Source organism: Ornithodoros turicata, unplaced genomic scaffold (assembly GCF_037126465.1).
Source record: "Ornithodoros turicata isolate Travis unplaced genomic scaffold, ASM3712646v1 ctg00001263.1, whole genome shotgun sequence".
NCBI classification, from domain to species: domain Eukaryota; kingdom Metazoa; phylum Arthropoda; class Arachnida; order Ixodida; family Argasidae; genus Ornithodoros; species Ornithodoros turicata.
Window position 1 is genome coordinate 34,967 of NW_026999527.1, and position 15,290 is coordinate 50,256.

The 15,290-nt window shown below is 48.1% G+C and overlaps 1 long non-coding RNA gene across 1 annotated transcript; it reads left to right on the forward strand.

Moving 5' to 3' along the window:
- Positions 1 to 213: 213 nt before the first annotated feature.
- On the forward strand, positions 214 to 1,541 carry LOC135376741 (uncharacterized). The gene is made up of 3 exons (XR_010417826.1): positions 214 to 354; positions 1,112 to 1,159; positions 1,229 to 1,541. It is a non-coding gene; the product is annotated as an uncharacterized LOC135376741 (long non-coding RNA).
- The last annotated feature ends 13,749 nt before the right edge of the window (positions 1,542 to 15,290 follow it).

The following is a 15,290-nucleotide window of genomic DNA, read 5'->3' on the forward strand; positions in this document are numbered from 1 at the left end:
TAGTGTCCATTTATCATCAGAAAAGCACAACAGGCGAAAAGCGTATTTTCAACGTCAACGTCAAAGTTTTAGAACCCTAACTTCAGATGCGAAACTCGCAAGTCATGTTCTGAGGCTGGAACATATATATCGATGGACAAACACATACGTGTTTAATATTTCTTTCATCATTTTTCACTTTCGTTGAAACTACACATGGCTGTATCGGAGGAAGTGAGGTTTCTACCAAAACTATTTCTGAGGACTTCAAACAAACAAGTTCTTTTATTCTCTTTCTCCAGGAAAGTTTCAACGATCTCTTCGTGGACACAATGACGCCTCTACGTTTTACTGTTGTCTTCGTCCTCCTCTTTGGTAACACTAATATGGGATCTAATATAAGATGTTGTGAAAGTTTGATCAAACCCAATGCTTCATTATGAGAGCTGCGGTTGTTTTCAACTGACAATTATTCTACTATAGCCGGAGGAGATGTCCTAGGACAGCACAAGAACCAGTAATTTATCAAGACCTCCTGCACCCCCCTAACACCGCCCAAATGTTCAGTGACACCCCCTAACTTTTTGATCTGTGTATCCCCTACAGGGGGTGCCCTTACGATTTCTGGTTTAGATACATGTCAGTGATGATATGTTATTATAACGTAACTATGATAATGACGCACCCCCACCCACTTTTTCCAACACCCATCCACGCTTGGAATTCTGGGTAAACCACTGAAAAGAACACACGGTGCTGGAAACATTTGCGGGTTCCGAACTACGGTGTTTGTCCCCGTCTTTTACCCATAGCGGATCGCTCCAGAATAATTCAGCTTGAGTTAGGTTGAGACTTATTGCGAACCCACTGAAAAACGGTGATATACACCCCCCTAACCTTTCCTTTTTCCTTGAACATGTCCTTCGCCCTAAGACAGCAGAAAGTTTTCTACACGAAGGCTTTCCTCGTCATTCGGTAACACGTTTAGAGAGATGAAGTAGTCACGTGAACAGGTGCTCAGGACGCGTAACAAGCTGTCGAAAGCGCGTGACGCAACAGCTCACCTGGTGGGATCCAAGTTTGGGAGGAACTTGAGAGTGCGAGAAACTCAAAATTTCCCTTTCTTTTTAAGGTGCATTTGCCGCCAGTGAAGCTGCACCTGAAGGACACGAGCTTGAACGTAAGGACTTTTGGAATTATTAACGATGTCACCGTATAGGCATCATTGTGAGGACTTTTCCCTTTGCAGGTCGTCAAGTTGTAGTCGACCTCTGCGCTTGTCTTCCGATTGTTTCCGATTCCGATTGCCCTAGCAGAAGTTGCACAAAGGCGAGCGGATGTATGAAATGCGCCGATGCCTCGCTATGCCTTTGTATTGATCTCGCTTGCCCTGGGGACAGTTGCACAACGGCAAGCAAGTGTAAGACATGCTCCGTCTAAGGATGAACAACATGGTTGACCGGCATCTCTTAACTACGAAATGATCAATTGCACGTATATGAAATAAGAGACCCTGGTATTCTGTTTTACCAACATGATCATGGGTGGCGGGAACTTTTGAGGGCAATAAACTGTACTAAGCAGCAGACATTGCGTTCGTTTATTTCTCTTTCGATTTCCTGTACAACTGCATTTACATGGGATCCCGTCTGCCTGCACAACTGCACGCCGTGCAGCGATAACCACACGTGCAGTTTGAAAACCCAACTCGTAACACTCTCGCCATCAACCATTTTTCCGAACGATACATTTATCGGTTCACAGAAGAGTGGAGCCTTTTTCTAGGGATTATCGTATACATCCAGATTGTCACGGAAAAGTGCGCGCAAATCTCGAAAAAGAACAAATCTACTGGAAAGAGGACAATATCATATTCTGAACAACGATGATCCTGAGCGTAGTAAGGGCCAGTTCTCACTTGGCGACGCGGCGCACCCGTCGAGACTGCCAATCATATGTAAGGAGTGCCTATTTCACAAATTGGGGTGTGCGCCGGTTCATGTTGAATATGCGCCCGTCGAGACTGACCAAGGTCAGGCCAGGAGAACCTGTTAGGTATTTCACACGTTGGGGAGTGTTTGAGTTCATGTGGAATATGCACCCGTATATCTGACGTATATACCCGTATATATATATATATATATATATGACGTATATATATATATGACGTAAGGGGTGCCTTTTATCTATTTCACAAGTTGGCGTTTGGGCCCGCTGACGTAGAATATGCACCCGTGAAGGCTGACAAAGGTTAGGTCAGGAGAGCCTTCACCTGACCTAACCTTTGTCAGTCTCGACGGGTGCATATTCTGCATGAAGTCACCCAATCCCCATCGTGTGAAATACATAAAAGGCTCTCCTGACAATACCTTCGCCACTCTCCACGGGTGCACAGTCTACATGAACTGACCCACTCCGCAACGTGTCAAATATGTAAGAGGCTTCGATTGACCCGTCTTAAATATTTCTATTGGTGGCCAGTGCAATAAATAAAGCAGCTGGAAAACAAGAAGCGAGTAAAACGGTGACCTTATGTTCGCCTTCAAAGTTACGAGCGTAAGCGTTTGTCCGGTGAGCTTTTGTCTTCGCCCAGGGAGGTACACCGTACGACCGGTGCAGTCCCTTGAGAAAGTTGTCTGATTTCAGGGAAAGAATCTGACCAAAACGCATTGTGTAGTCAAAATAGTTGTTCTTAAACCAAACACCACAGCGCGTTGTCCTCTCCTCTAGCATTACATGATAACTCATTGTAGTTATGCTCCCACATTTGACCCGAACCTGAAAACCATAAACTCCCAATTTAAAATTATCCCAGCATTTTGTTCCACGTTGATATGTTATCTTGCGTTGCACCACAAGGGAGACCGTTAATTTTTCTCCCTACACTCTTAGAAAAATGGGTGAAGGGAATAGTTGTCACTATATGTTGTGACTAAAAGGTTGCAAAGTTCTAGCTGCTACCTCACTCTCAAAACAGAACTTCAACGCATAGCACGTTTTCCCGCTTCTGATTCGGTGAGCCACGGGGGCGTACACCTTTCTGTAGCAATCTGGATAAGTGATAATTTCATTTACTACCCCTTTTTACACCCTTTATCAGATGCTATTTTGACCTAGGTTGCAGCCATAGAAGTTACCCCTTTTCCATACCCTTCTTTCTTTCTTCCTATTTTGAATGAGGAATGTATCGGAAAGTACAACAACAGGAAACGAGAAACCGCAGTTATGAGGTTATCGCATAGTTTTGCACGGCGTCGCTTCGTATTTCACACTTTGCCAGCCTTGTTTCTTTCTACTTCTTCTTCTCCTTGGAGTACGTAGTAAGGAACGCGCTTTTTTGTTCTTTTTTTCTTCTGTCTAATATAACATGCTGTGTTTCATCCTCCCCGTTTTTTCTTTTTTTTCATTCTTCTAATAAATATATCTCCCCGTACGTGTTAATCAACTTTAAAAAGAAGCATCCAGTAGGACATTCACTGCTTGTACAAATAAAAAAAAAACAAGGTAAGCTGAAGTACGAAGTATTGCAGAAATTGAGGAAGCAATAAGAGGACCGATGAGCATCACCACCGCTAGCTTCCAAATGCGGCGCTGGGAAGCTTGACGGAAAGACAAAAGGCGCAGCAGACGAGATCGCCTTGCGGGGAGTCCAAGAGTCCACGACCCAGGTTGCAGACGTTGCAAAATATAAGGAGGAGTAATGCTGAGCTGGTTAATCCGTACCCGTTTACCGAGCTTCCCACATTTCATGCGAGTAGTCTCTAGACATCACCAGGAAACTGTAGGAAACGGTAAGTACACTACATCTCGATGCGTGTGGCTCGAAGGACGTGTTAGGACGAGTGTCGCAGTTTCCCAACTTGTTGCCGGTCAGTTGTTTGTACTGTGACCAGGGCCGCCGGGGATGGGGCCAGTGGTATCGCTAGGGCACGCGTCACCCTCCGCCCCACCCTTGTCCCATTAACGGATACCTTTCCGTACCAGGCGATCACCATCAATACACGTATTACACCACACTCAGAAAAAAAAAGCCTCGTAGAAGGCTCCTTATTTTGTTTTTGGCGTCATCGTGCCGCAGAGAATGGGAGGAAGCGGCAGTATTGGTACTGCGCGTCACCCCTTCCGTCGCTTCACCCAGTGCGGACCGCACCCCCTGCACCCCCCTAGTGACGCCACTGGATGGGGCCCCAGGGACAGTTTAGGGGATTGGCGCAAAAAGATAAAGCACCGGCTTGGACACAAGAGGCAACAAACTTTACTCGTAACGTTCCGACGCGGGCATCCTCATCGGAACAAAATTGCACAGGTCCGAGCTCAGCTTTATGCCTTCGTCATGTTCCTGTAGCATTCCGGTAGGGGCCCATTGTGGCTGTTGCGACCACTGTTATCAGAATGAATATACCAAGATTTCAGAAATCCCCCCTCCACCTATGTTCACAACCTGCTAGATATTATAATGACCATGTCATAATCGGCCATCCCCATGAGGATCCCGTCCGCACGATCCGCTAGGGGCGCTACTCATCGGCACGCAAGATCTACATTATGATTGGAGAATGGAAATTTGAATTTTGAACGCGTAGATGCAGACGTAGGACTACCGTAGCAGACGACAGCGACAGCTCCTATGAAAACGCGTAGAATGATGATGATAATCAACCCCAGAATGAAACATCTTCTGTGGAATATCCACCGCTTGTGCAGAAATACTAAGGCAAGCTGAAGTACGAAGTATTGCACAAATTGAGGAAGCAAGAAGAGGACCGATGAGTAACACCACCGCTAGCTTCCAAATGCCGCGCTGGGAACAGGTGCCTACGACGCCTACGACATGGTCGCTGTAATAAACCTCTACCCGAGAAACTTCATCATGACGTTGGTAGACAAACCGAAACCAAAACAGATCGGAAGGGCAGAGCTGGGTTCCACGACTGGTCAGTTGTACTCTGCCTCCTATTGAAAGAAAAGTAGGACCGAAGGTCGCGTCCCTTTCAGAGACCATCGTAATCCCCTTAAGACCGCGGCTTTCGGGCACGACCGTTCGCCACTAGCTTTGAACGTAGTTCAACTCTACCAAACTCGTGGCCCAAAATTATATTTTAAAATGTACACGTCGGAAAATTAAGGGTGTTCACCTTCAGAGAGTTTTTGCCGTTGCGTGAGAACACTTTTACGAATTTTTCACCATAGGAAATTTTGTTGCCGTTTTGTTGCCAACTTGTTGCCGTTCAGTTGTTTGCACTGTGACCGTGTGACGTTGGTTGTTCTATGCTGTGGCAGTTGCGAGATGGACTTCTGCATGTGATTGAAAGGAGTGCGTTTCGAGTAATACCACGAGTGCGACGAATGCCACAACGAACATGCATGGCTCGTGTGGGGGGGAAGAAACTGAATGGGCTCTTTGAATCTATAGGTGTCTCGTTCGCAAAATTCTTTCGCAAACATCGTGGCTGTGACAACTTTCACAGAACTGAACTGCAAACTGTCGTTGTCTGCCCATGCCCCAACTCTTTCTCTTTACAGAACAACATGACATTTAACGGCGCGGGAGACGCACGGGACTACGTTTCGAGCCACCCGGAGATCGCCGAGACCGCTCGACAAATTCCGTTCCTTTATCCCGCAACGGTGACATCAAGAATTTTCTCTGTGCGGAACGTCTTCAAACGAAAAGGCGTTGACATCGCAAAATCCTGTTCCAGGAATGCTGAGGCAGGATGCTGGTTGCTTGAGCACGTGACACTCTGCAATCGAATCTTATTCTCCGTTGATGTTCATCTCCACGAAAGTAAGCCAGGAGAGCTGAATGTGTCGCGAATACCGTCAAATCACGGCACCTTATCTGAGGTTGCGTTGCTGGACTCTCTGTTCCTGATCTGCTGGCTCGTGAAACAACACCCCTGCATACAACGAATAGATCTGTACGAAACAAGCCTATTTGTCCACTTCCCGACGGCCCTTAAACTTGCCCTCGTACACGGCTCTAACATTAAAAGCGTCAAAGCAGGCACCCGAAAGGTAAGCGCACACCACAACGTGTTTCTTGAAGGCATCAGACCCGAGAGCATGCTAGAGCATTTTGAAGCACGCTACCTCAAGCTGGATATCGAGTCCGCGTCACGACTCTCGGAAGGACTCAAGAGGTCACCGCAGTTGAAATCTGTTGTCCTACACTACTGTGGCGTCAGCAAAGAGGGGATGAAGCTCCTGTTGAAAGCACTTCAGCAGTGCAACCACTTGACGTCTCTGCAAATCCGTGATTACAGCTGGGTAGTTTCATTTTAAATCGAACAACGTGTGAAAGTCGTATTTTTTAATTCGGCTAGAAAAAATATATGTTAGATGACAGCTCAAACGACGCAAATCGCGCCACGTGCGACGCTCGTGCGTTGAACAGCTTCCGCGTGGGAGAGAAGGAAAGTCCGAGGCTGCTTGAGCGCGCTTTCTTCTGAACCGACTTTGACGGGATCTAGCACCGCTGATTTTATGTCTAGGAACTGGGGTTTTTGTCTGATTGTAGGCTGCACCATAGACACTGTCGACAGCCACCCACAGAACTCTGAGGGTCACAGATTTTCTGCTAAAAAATGCCAAACTTGGCGTAAACGTTCAAAAATGCCAAACTTTGTTACCAATTTGCTTCATGACGGAACGTCTGAGGACATCGAGCTTGGTGCCATTCGATAGGACACTGAAAGAAATTTCGTGCTGTGTAAAGTTCATTTTTCTCAGTCCAGTGCTTTCTGTGTTATTAGCTTGAGAATCGCACATGGTAGGCGAAAATTGCCAATGTTGCATCTCAATTTTCCCAAAAACGCCATCTTCGATTTCCTTGATTATTTTTGAAAAGGTGGCGTCATACCTCTACTTTAGACGCCAAGTGAGAGAATCTTTTATTTTTACCCGAGAGACGCGCAGTGATTTTTTTTGTCAGGCAGGGTCCACGAGGCTGCGGCCTTGCGCGCCCCACACGCGAACTTCAACCTCTTCCTTGCTACAGGTCTCCCGCTGACGGAGAAATGAATGACCACACTGCGTGATCTTGTTGTAGTGTCCCCAGAGCATCACCTTACGTTTACCCAATGATCTCCCAGTCCCGTCAGGCTCATTCAAACCGTGGGAGAGTACATGAGTTGCCTGTGCGCCCTTGACGAGGAGCCCCAGTCCTCGAACATACCGACAAAGTAGTGAGAAGAAACGAAGCGCTTCGTAAAGATCTTTATCCAGTGGTAACATCGTAGCTTTTGTTTCAGGTTGCCACCAGTCCCCCAGGCAGTGTGAAAGTCATACCCTTTTCATTCGTAAAACGTGCCCATTGCGAGACCCCTGCAGTTGATGGATGCAATCATTGGATTAGCATCATCCGATAGGTTTATATATGAGCTTTCACATGATATATAGTGACTGGGTTCAAGCGCATGGATTCCAAAAGGATTACTGACGACCACACCGAGGGTTTAAGGTACCTACGGCTACCAGGAACGAGGGATTTTAGTTGTGCGTTGTTCTGCCGGAAATTTTGATTCCCACGGTGGCACTGACACAGCTCGTGGACGGTGAACGTGTTATACTTGAGAGCAGCAAAATACTGTCATCACAGCGGTCTTACGGGCTTTGTATATAGTACTCGTCGTGATTCCGAAATAACGCGATGGGGCATAAAGCTAATTAAAGGTAGCATACACAGCTTCGGAACTATCACTTATTGCGCCCAAGCTAAGAAACGGCTGCAACTAGGCGGCCACAAATTTGTATTCTCACGTGTTGTAACTTTCTGTCCCCTGTGTCCGTAGTTCTGCCTTCCTAATATTAACTCGCACGACAGCCTCATAGCGTTCGTATGTACATTGCCTCAAGCACATGTGCGGGAGAATAGTGAATATGCGCACGTGCATACGCACACGTCGTGCGTGCGACTCCCATGAAAGTGCGTAATAGCAAGTTCAAGGCGCCCACGAAAGTATTGCCCTGCGTCTCCAAAGGAAAAAATAAACGTACGTACCATAAGTGCAAAATAAGTGCAGAATGCAACATCTGGGCACTAAATTACAAAGCAAAGACTACGAAGCAAAGCGCGCTCGTAAACATACGAGGGGCGCCTTTGTGTGGAGAAATCGCTCCACGGAAAGTTAGTCCTGCGTCTCAATCAAAAAGAAAAAAAGGTACCTACCTTACCAGCAGCGCAAAGTACAGGCATAATTCTGCCCCTGTGGAATAAATCGTGAAAAATATTCTGGCATTTTAGAAATAATCAAGATCGAACATGCAAAATTTTCGCGTACCACTCGTGGTTTTGCGATACTAGGCGGACGAAAAATGCGCTTGAACCCGGTCACCTTATATCATGTGAAAGGTCCTGTAAAGCTTTCGGATGATACTAATAAAATGGTGGCAGCCATCATCTGCAGGGGTCTTGCAATGGGCACATTTTACGATTTTCGAAACTTCAATAACGTTCTTTTACCAATGAAAAGGGTGTGACTTTCACACTGCCTGGGGGACTTGCGGCAATTTGAAACAAAAGCTACGATGTTACCACTGGATAAAGATCTTTACGAAGCGCTTCGTTTCTTCTCACTACTTTGTCGGTATGTTCGAGGACTGGGGCTCCTCGTCAAGGGCGCACAGTCAACTCATGTACTCTCCCTGGGTTTGAATGAGCCTGACGGGACTGGGAGATCATTGGGTAAACGTAAGGTGATGCTCTACACACTACAACAAGATCACGCAGTGTGGTCATTCATTTCTCCGTCAGCGGGAGACCTGTAGCAAGGAAGACGTTGAAGTTCGCGTGCTCGTAGGTGGGGCGCGCAAGGCCGCAGCCTCGTGGACCCTGCCTGACAAAAAAACGTTTCTCGGGTAATAATAAAAGATTATTTCACTTGGCGTCTAAAGTAGAGGCATGACGCCACCTTTTCAAAAATAATCAAGGAAATCGAAGATGGCATTTTTGAGAAAATTGAGATGCAACTTGGCAATTTTCGCCTAGCATGTGCTATACCCAAGCTAATAACACAGAAAGCATTGGACTGAGAAAAATGAACTTTATACAGCACTAACGTTCTTTCAACGTCCTATCGAATGGCACTAAGCTTGATGTCCTCAGACGTTCCGTCATGAAGCAAATTGGTAACAAAGTTTGGCCTTTTTGAACGTTTACGCCAAGTTTGACATTTTTTACAGAAAATCTGTGGCCGTCAGAATTCTGTGGGTGGCTGTCGACAGTGTCTATAGTGCAGCCTATAATCACAAAAAACTTCGCACTGATACGCAAAAAATCAGCGGTGCTAGATCCCGTCAAAGTCGGTCCAGAAGAAAGCGCGCTCAATCAGCCTCGGACTTTCCTTCTCTCCCACGCGGAAACTACTCAACGCACGAGCGTCGCACGTGGCGCGGTTTGCGTAGTTTGAGCTGTCATCTAACATATATTTTTTTTCTAGCCGAATTAAAAAATACGACTTTCACACGTTGTTCGATTTAAAATGGAACTACCCAGCTTCAAGAAAGCTGCCGCTGTGCATCTGGCGGAAATTGTAAAACGCAACAGCTACCTGAAGGACCTCTTTCTCTATCACACGCCTGACGATGTATTGGAAATTATCGCGATTGCGCTCAGAGAGAACAGTTTGATCGAGGATTTGAAAATAAATGAATCTAATGATAGTGCTCGTAGTATGCCCCACATTTCTGATGCCTTGAAGACGAACGGGACAATAAGAACGCTCGAGCTTAATAACTGTGGTGTGGGGGAAACTCGGTTCAGTTTGCTCAGGCTCTCAAAGTGAACGGAAAAATGGGTGGAGCAGTTACACCTTTATGAAGGTAATGGTTGTCACTATATGTCGTGCTCAGTGGCGTAGCCAGACCTCCAAGGTAGAGGGGGCTCGATACGAAAACTCGCCCCCCCCCCCCGCTGGGCCTGGGTGACATGCTTGTGCACACTGCAAAATGCGGGTGGAAAAAAAAAGTAAAAAAATGGTACGAAAATAATTGATTTGGACGTTCACAATACGATTATATGTATAGGCTGTCATGACCAGGGTTGGGTACCGTAAACGCAAAAACGAGAAACGGTAATTACCGAAATTCAACAGGAAACGAAAATGGAAACGGAAACAATTTTTTTTTAGTTTCCCCTACCACAAGCCGAAACGGAAACGAAATTCAAAAGTGGTAACGTTAACGGAAACCAAATTCGCAGGACGTTTCCCAGAGTGTTTTCGCGTTACCATGAAAATTATATATGTCCGCACTATTCTTCCAGTCATCATTCATTCATTCATGGACGCGAAAGTTTTGGATGACGTGTTATTTTGGCGCACGAGCGGATACTTTTGAAACTTAAAGGCATGTATTTCCGCAACCTAGAAAGGCATCTACTAGCCAAAGAAGCCACTCATTTCACAAGTGAAGCGTGCACGCGGAAGCTCGCGACTTCCCATCCGTCCCTCTGCGCCCGCTGACCAGAATGTTTCAACAGTCCCCTCAAGTTGCATACGTAACCGCCGTAGTTATGCGGAGGCCGCCCGGCCCCGAGAGACGGATTTGCCTGCACAGGTGCAGCCCAACGCGATCCCAGCAGCCACTGGGAGTGACGGCCTCACTAGGTCTCTCTTGCGGTTGTTCCTATCTGCGCTGACTGCGATTGTAGCTGCCTTCCCTTCCCAGCTGGCTGAAGTGAGGGCCTTCCTAGCACTGAAGGACCTCTTTCCCTAGTAAGGATGGAGTTTTAAGTCGGCTACTTTCGTCCAGTGGAACGCACGCGGACTTCGCAACAAGCTGCCCGATTTGAAACCTTTCCTCTTGAAGTACCAGACACCTGTGCTAGCTATCTGCGAAGCCTACATTCCTTCCAGCTTTCGTCTAAGTGGATACACTGTTTTTACGCTGGGCAAACCCTCTGGAAGTCGTACTATTTTGTGCGTCCGAGACGACTTTACTGCCGCCTTGGTGTTATCATATCATAACCCCTTCGATTACATTCAGTGCAAGGTACGTTTGGGAAGCACGGACTTCACAGTGGTGAGTGTATACATCCCCCCTTCCATTGCGGTGACGCCATCGCAGATCCGGGCGATCTTCACAGGCCTCATTTCTTGTTCTGGGCGATATAAATGCGCATCACCCATTGTGGGGCAGCAGGAAAACAGACAGTCGGGGGAAGATCTGGGCAGACGTTTTGGAGGACCTACTTTTGCATCTGCTTAATGATGGATCGCCCACTTTCCTCACCCGAACTTTTCAAACTGATACCCTGGACGTTGCCGTCTGCTCCAGCGATGTTTTTCCACATCTCACATGGTCTCCTGGTCCTGATGGCCGAGGCAGCGATCACCTTCCCATCTTCATTTCGTTCGACGGTTGTGCAGGCCGTGCTCGCAGGCGGTGGGTCACTCTCATCAATTGGAAATCCTTCCGCAATGAATGTGCCATCCGCATGGGCGAGGACATGTCCTCGGAGGGCGTAACTTCTCTCCTTCAGGACGCCCTGCAGCGGTGCAGCTCACGTGTGAAAGTGATCCCTGGCCACCATGGAACGAGTCCCCGAGTTGAGAAGCTGAGGGCGTATAGGCGACGCGCAGAGCGCAAAGCTCGTAGATCTGGCATCCTCGAAGATATTCAAGAGGCCCGTCATGCCGCAAAGCTTGTCTCCAAGGCCTTAGCGGCGCTGGATCGGCAGCGATGGAGGAAATTTTGTGCAAAGCTTACGCTTTTGTCAGTCCTGTAAAAGTATGGCGTGTGCTGCGGTCCCTCAAGGATGCACCTCCCTCGCGTAACCCATTGGGCGCCCTTGCTTTGGCGCAGCACAAAAGCGAAAAAGACGTTGCTCTCTCTTTTTGCCACCTTATAACAGCTGGGTCACAAGCAATGTCGACTACGGCGTTCCGGTGCTACGCATCTTCTATAACAGCGCAAGTTGCAGATGCCGCTCCAGTCAGTGATCCCGCCATGGACATGGACTTCTCGCTGACTGAACTTATGAACGCCCTTCATCTCTCTCGAGCCCGGTCTTCTCCTGGTCCTGACGACATATCATATCTGGCGCTCCGTAACTTGGATCAGCAGTCACGGGGGTGTCTTCTGTCAGCTTTGAATGCATCCTGGAGGGAAGGTAAATTGCCCGAAGCCTGGAAACGCGCACGCGTCGTTCCCTTGCTGAAACCAGGCAAGATCCCTTCACAATTGTCCTTATTTAGGCCGGTAAGCCTAACCAGTTCTGTCGGGAAGCTGTTGGAGCGCATGATACTTCACAGACTTGAATGGTGGCTCGAAAAAAGGTCCTTTTTTCCCAAAGAAATGTCGGGTTTCCGTCAGTACCGCTCAGCGCTGGATTCCATCATGGACTTAGTGTCCGCAGCACAGGAAGCAATGGTCCGCAAAAGGATAATGGTGGCTGTATTCCTCGATGTGAAACGGGCGTATGATACCGTCAGTCGCATTTTCATCCTATACATGCTTACTTGTGCTTCTTTGCCGTTAAGGGCCATGCGTTGGATCACGGATTTCCTTCGCGGTAGGTCCCTGTTCATCCGCACAGCTGAGGGAGATACTGCGCCTGTTCCATCAGACTACGGGGTGCCACAAGGAAGTGTGCTTAGCCCGCTTCTCTTCAACGTAGTTATGGCCGGTCTTAAGGACTGCATAGGGAGGAAAGTATATTTCTCTCTTTATGCTGACGACATCTGCATCTGGACCACTGGAAAATCTCGCCCCGCCATTCGGCGGCGACTGCAGTCAACCCTTAACTCCATACACCAATACCTGTTGACGGCAGGCTTAGATATCTCGTGGGAGAAGACAGACGTCATCGCCTTCACGCGAAGGAACATGCTTCCATATCGTCTTTCTGTGGCTGGACAGCAGCTCCAGTACTCCACCTCATGTAAGTTCTTGGGTGCAACGCTGGACTCCCGACTCTCGTGGAGAGGACACATAGCGGGCCTAGAGGCGAAACTCTCCAAAGGGATCGCCCTAATGCGACACATTGCTGGCCTTAGGTGGGGCTGCGATGCGCGATCTCTTTTGGCCATTCATCGAGCCTTGGTGCGTCTTCCACTCCTATACAGCCTTCCAGTATTACACGGGATTTCGCCATCCTCCGAGTCCGAGCTTCAATGTCTTTTGGCCCGTAGCCTTCGTGTGTGCCTGGGCGTGCCAAGAACAACGGATACTTGTTTAGTCATGGCAGAAGCGAGAGAGACTCCGCTTGCTATCCAGCGCTTTAATGAGACCAGCCGTCACTATCTCCGTTTGTTGGCTCATCACCGGCGGCACCCTTTACTGCTGAAGCTTTCCCGTCGCAGGAATAACAAGTTCAGGTCCTGTATTCAACAGCTAAAGCCTCACCTGCCACGTTTTCAAGTTGAACCCCAGGCGCGTTCAACTCCACCTTGGACGCTCCCTCTGCCATCTGTTTCACTATTCGTTCCCGGGCTGCAGAGAAAGGATGATGTCGCTGCAGGTGTGTCCAAGGCGCTCACACTGGACATGATGAGCGAGCTGTATGCAGGCTTTACTCCTGTTTTTACAGATGGCTCGTCCACAGAAGCCAGCTCTGCATGCGCCTATATTATTCCGTCCGAAGACATAACTGATATCTTCCGTCTCTCGCATCTGACGTCGTCAACATGTGCTGAGCTACATGCTTTGCTCTTTGCCATGCGCAAGATCCTGCAGTGTTCAGCTCGGCCATGGGTCTTCTACACAGACTCGAACGCTGCTATCCAATGCCTCGCAACAATGGGCATTCGAGGTTCTCTCATGCCCATTGTTGCTGACGTGCTTGAAACTTACAAGGAGCTGCTGGACCTGGACCACTGCATAGTATTACAGTGGGTACCTGGTCATGTCGGCGTACCCGGCAATGAAGAGGCCGACCGGGCGGCCCTGCGGGGTCATCATATAGCTTCAGCTCACTCTATCATCTTGCCCAAAGGTGATCGCCAGGCCCTCGTCCGTGCTCTCTCTGCAGACAAGACAAGATCACAGTGGCTGCATAACATTACACCCTACTCTCTGCTCCACGCAGTGGATCCTTCTCTTTCACTGTCGCTTCCTGATCGCCTTCCGCGACACTACGCATCCCTTCTTCACCGCATGCGGCTGAATGTTGCATTTACACCAGTTATGAGGCAACGTCTTGGCCGTGCGCCCTCGGACCTTTGTGCAGCATGCAGTGTGCGTGCAGACCAGCACCACCTACTTGTGGACTGCCCGGACTACCAGCAGGAGCGTGCGATCTTGCAGCACGAACTGCATGCGATCGATCATCGCCCATTTACCATAGGCAAGGTGCTGGGCCCATGGTCCAGTCCAGCCCATACACGCCAAGGTCTGCGTCACCTTTGGGACTTCCTGTCGTCAACATGCCTCTCCACCCTGCTTTGATTACCGGACCCTGATCATATCCATCATCATCTCTCATCACGTACAAGTGGCACTGGGGCAGCGCCCAGCCTGCTGGCCGGCATCAGCCCCATCTCATCATCGTATCTCTATTTGTGTGTGTGTGTGTACTAGCGGTGTATAAGATTCGTTACGAACTTTGCATTAAAGACCTTAGTGTTTGTGTTTGGTGTGGCTGTCCTTTTGCATCCATTATGTAACTAGAATATCTTACATGAAAAAGCCAAAACCAGACAGTACGAGTTCCGGATGAGGAACAGAAACCAGAAATTACCTCGGAAACGGAAACGAAATTCTTAAAAGGAAACGGAAACAGAAACTGCTACCGAAAATGAAACGGTAACAGAAACGGAACGAAAAGCCAAGTTTTTCAGTTACCGAAACCGGAAAAAATAATATTTTCGGTAACAAACCCTGGTCATGACCAATGAAGTGGTGTCACGAGATTGGAAGCATTTTGAAAACCTAATAGTTTGCAAACTATTCAAGAGCGCTGCTTAGATAGACGCCATGAACTGCAAGAACTTTCGCGATCGTCACACTGATCGAACCCCCCTCCCCCATATATTATGTTCTCCTCGGATTTGCACGATTTGCGTGGGTCGGTCCGTGGCAGGTAGGGGGGGCTCGAGCCCCCCCCCCCCCCCCCCCCCCCCCGTGTTTTACACTTTGCCATCCTTGTTTCTTTCTCCTTGGAATATGGTAAGCAACACGCGTCTTTTTTTTTTCTGTCTGATATAACATGCTGTGTGTCATCCTTTCTTTTTTTTTTGTTCTAAAAATACATCCCCTTGTACGTGTTAATTGCGTATTCTGCGCATCCATGCACCACGCAACGGTTTCTACGCTCTGTATAATCTGAATCCCTGTCTCGTTCATGGCCATAACCTTGTCATCTTATTTAC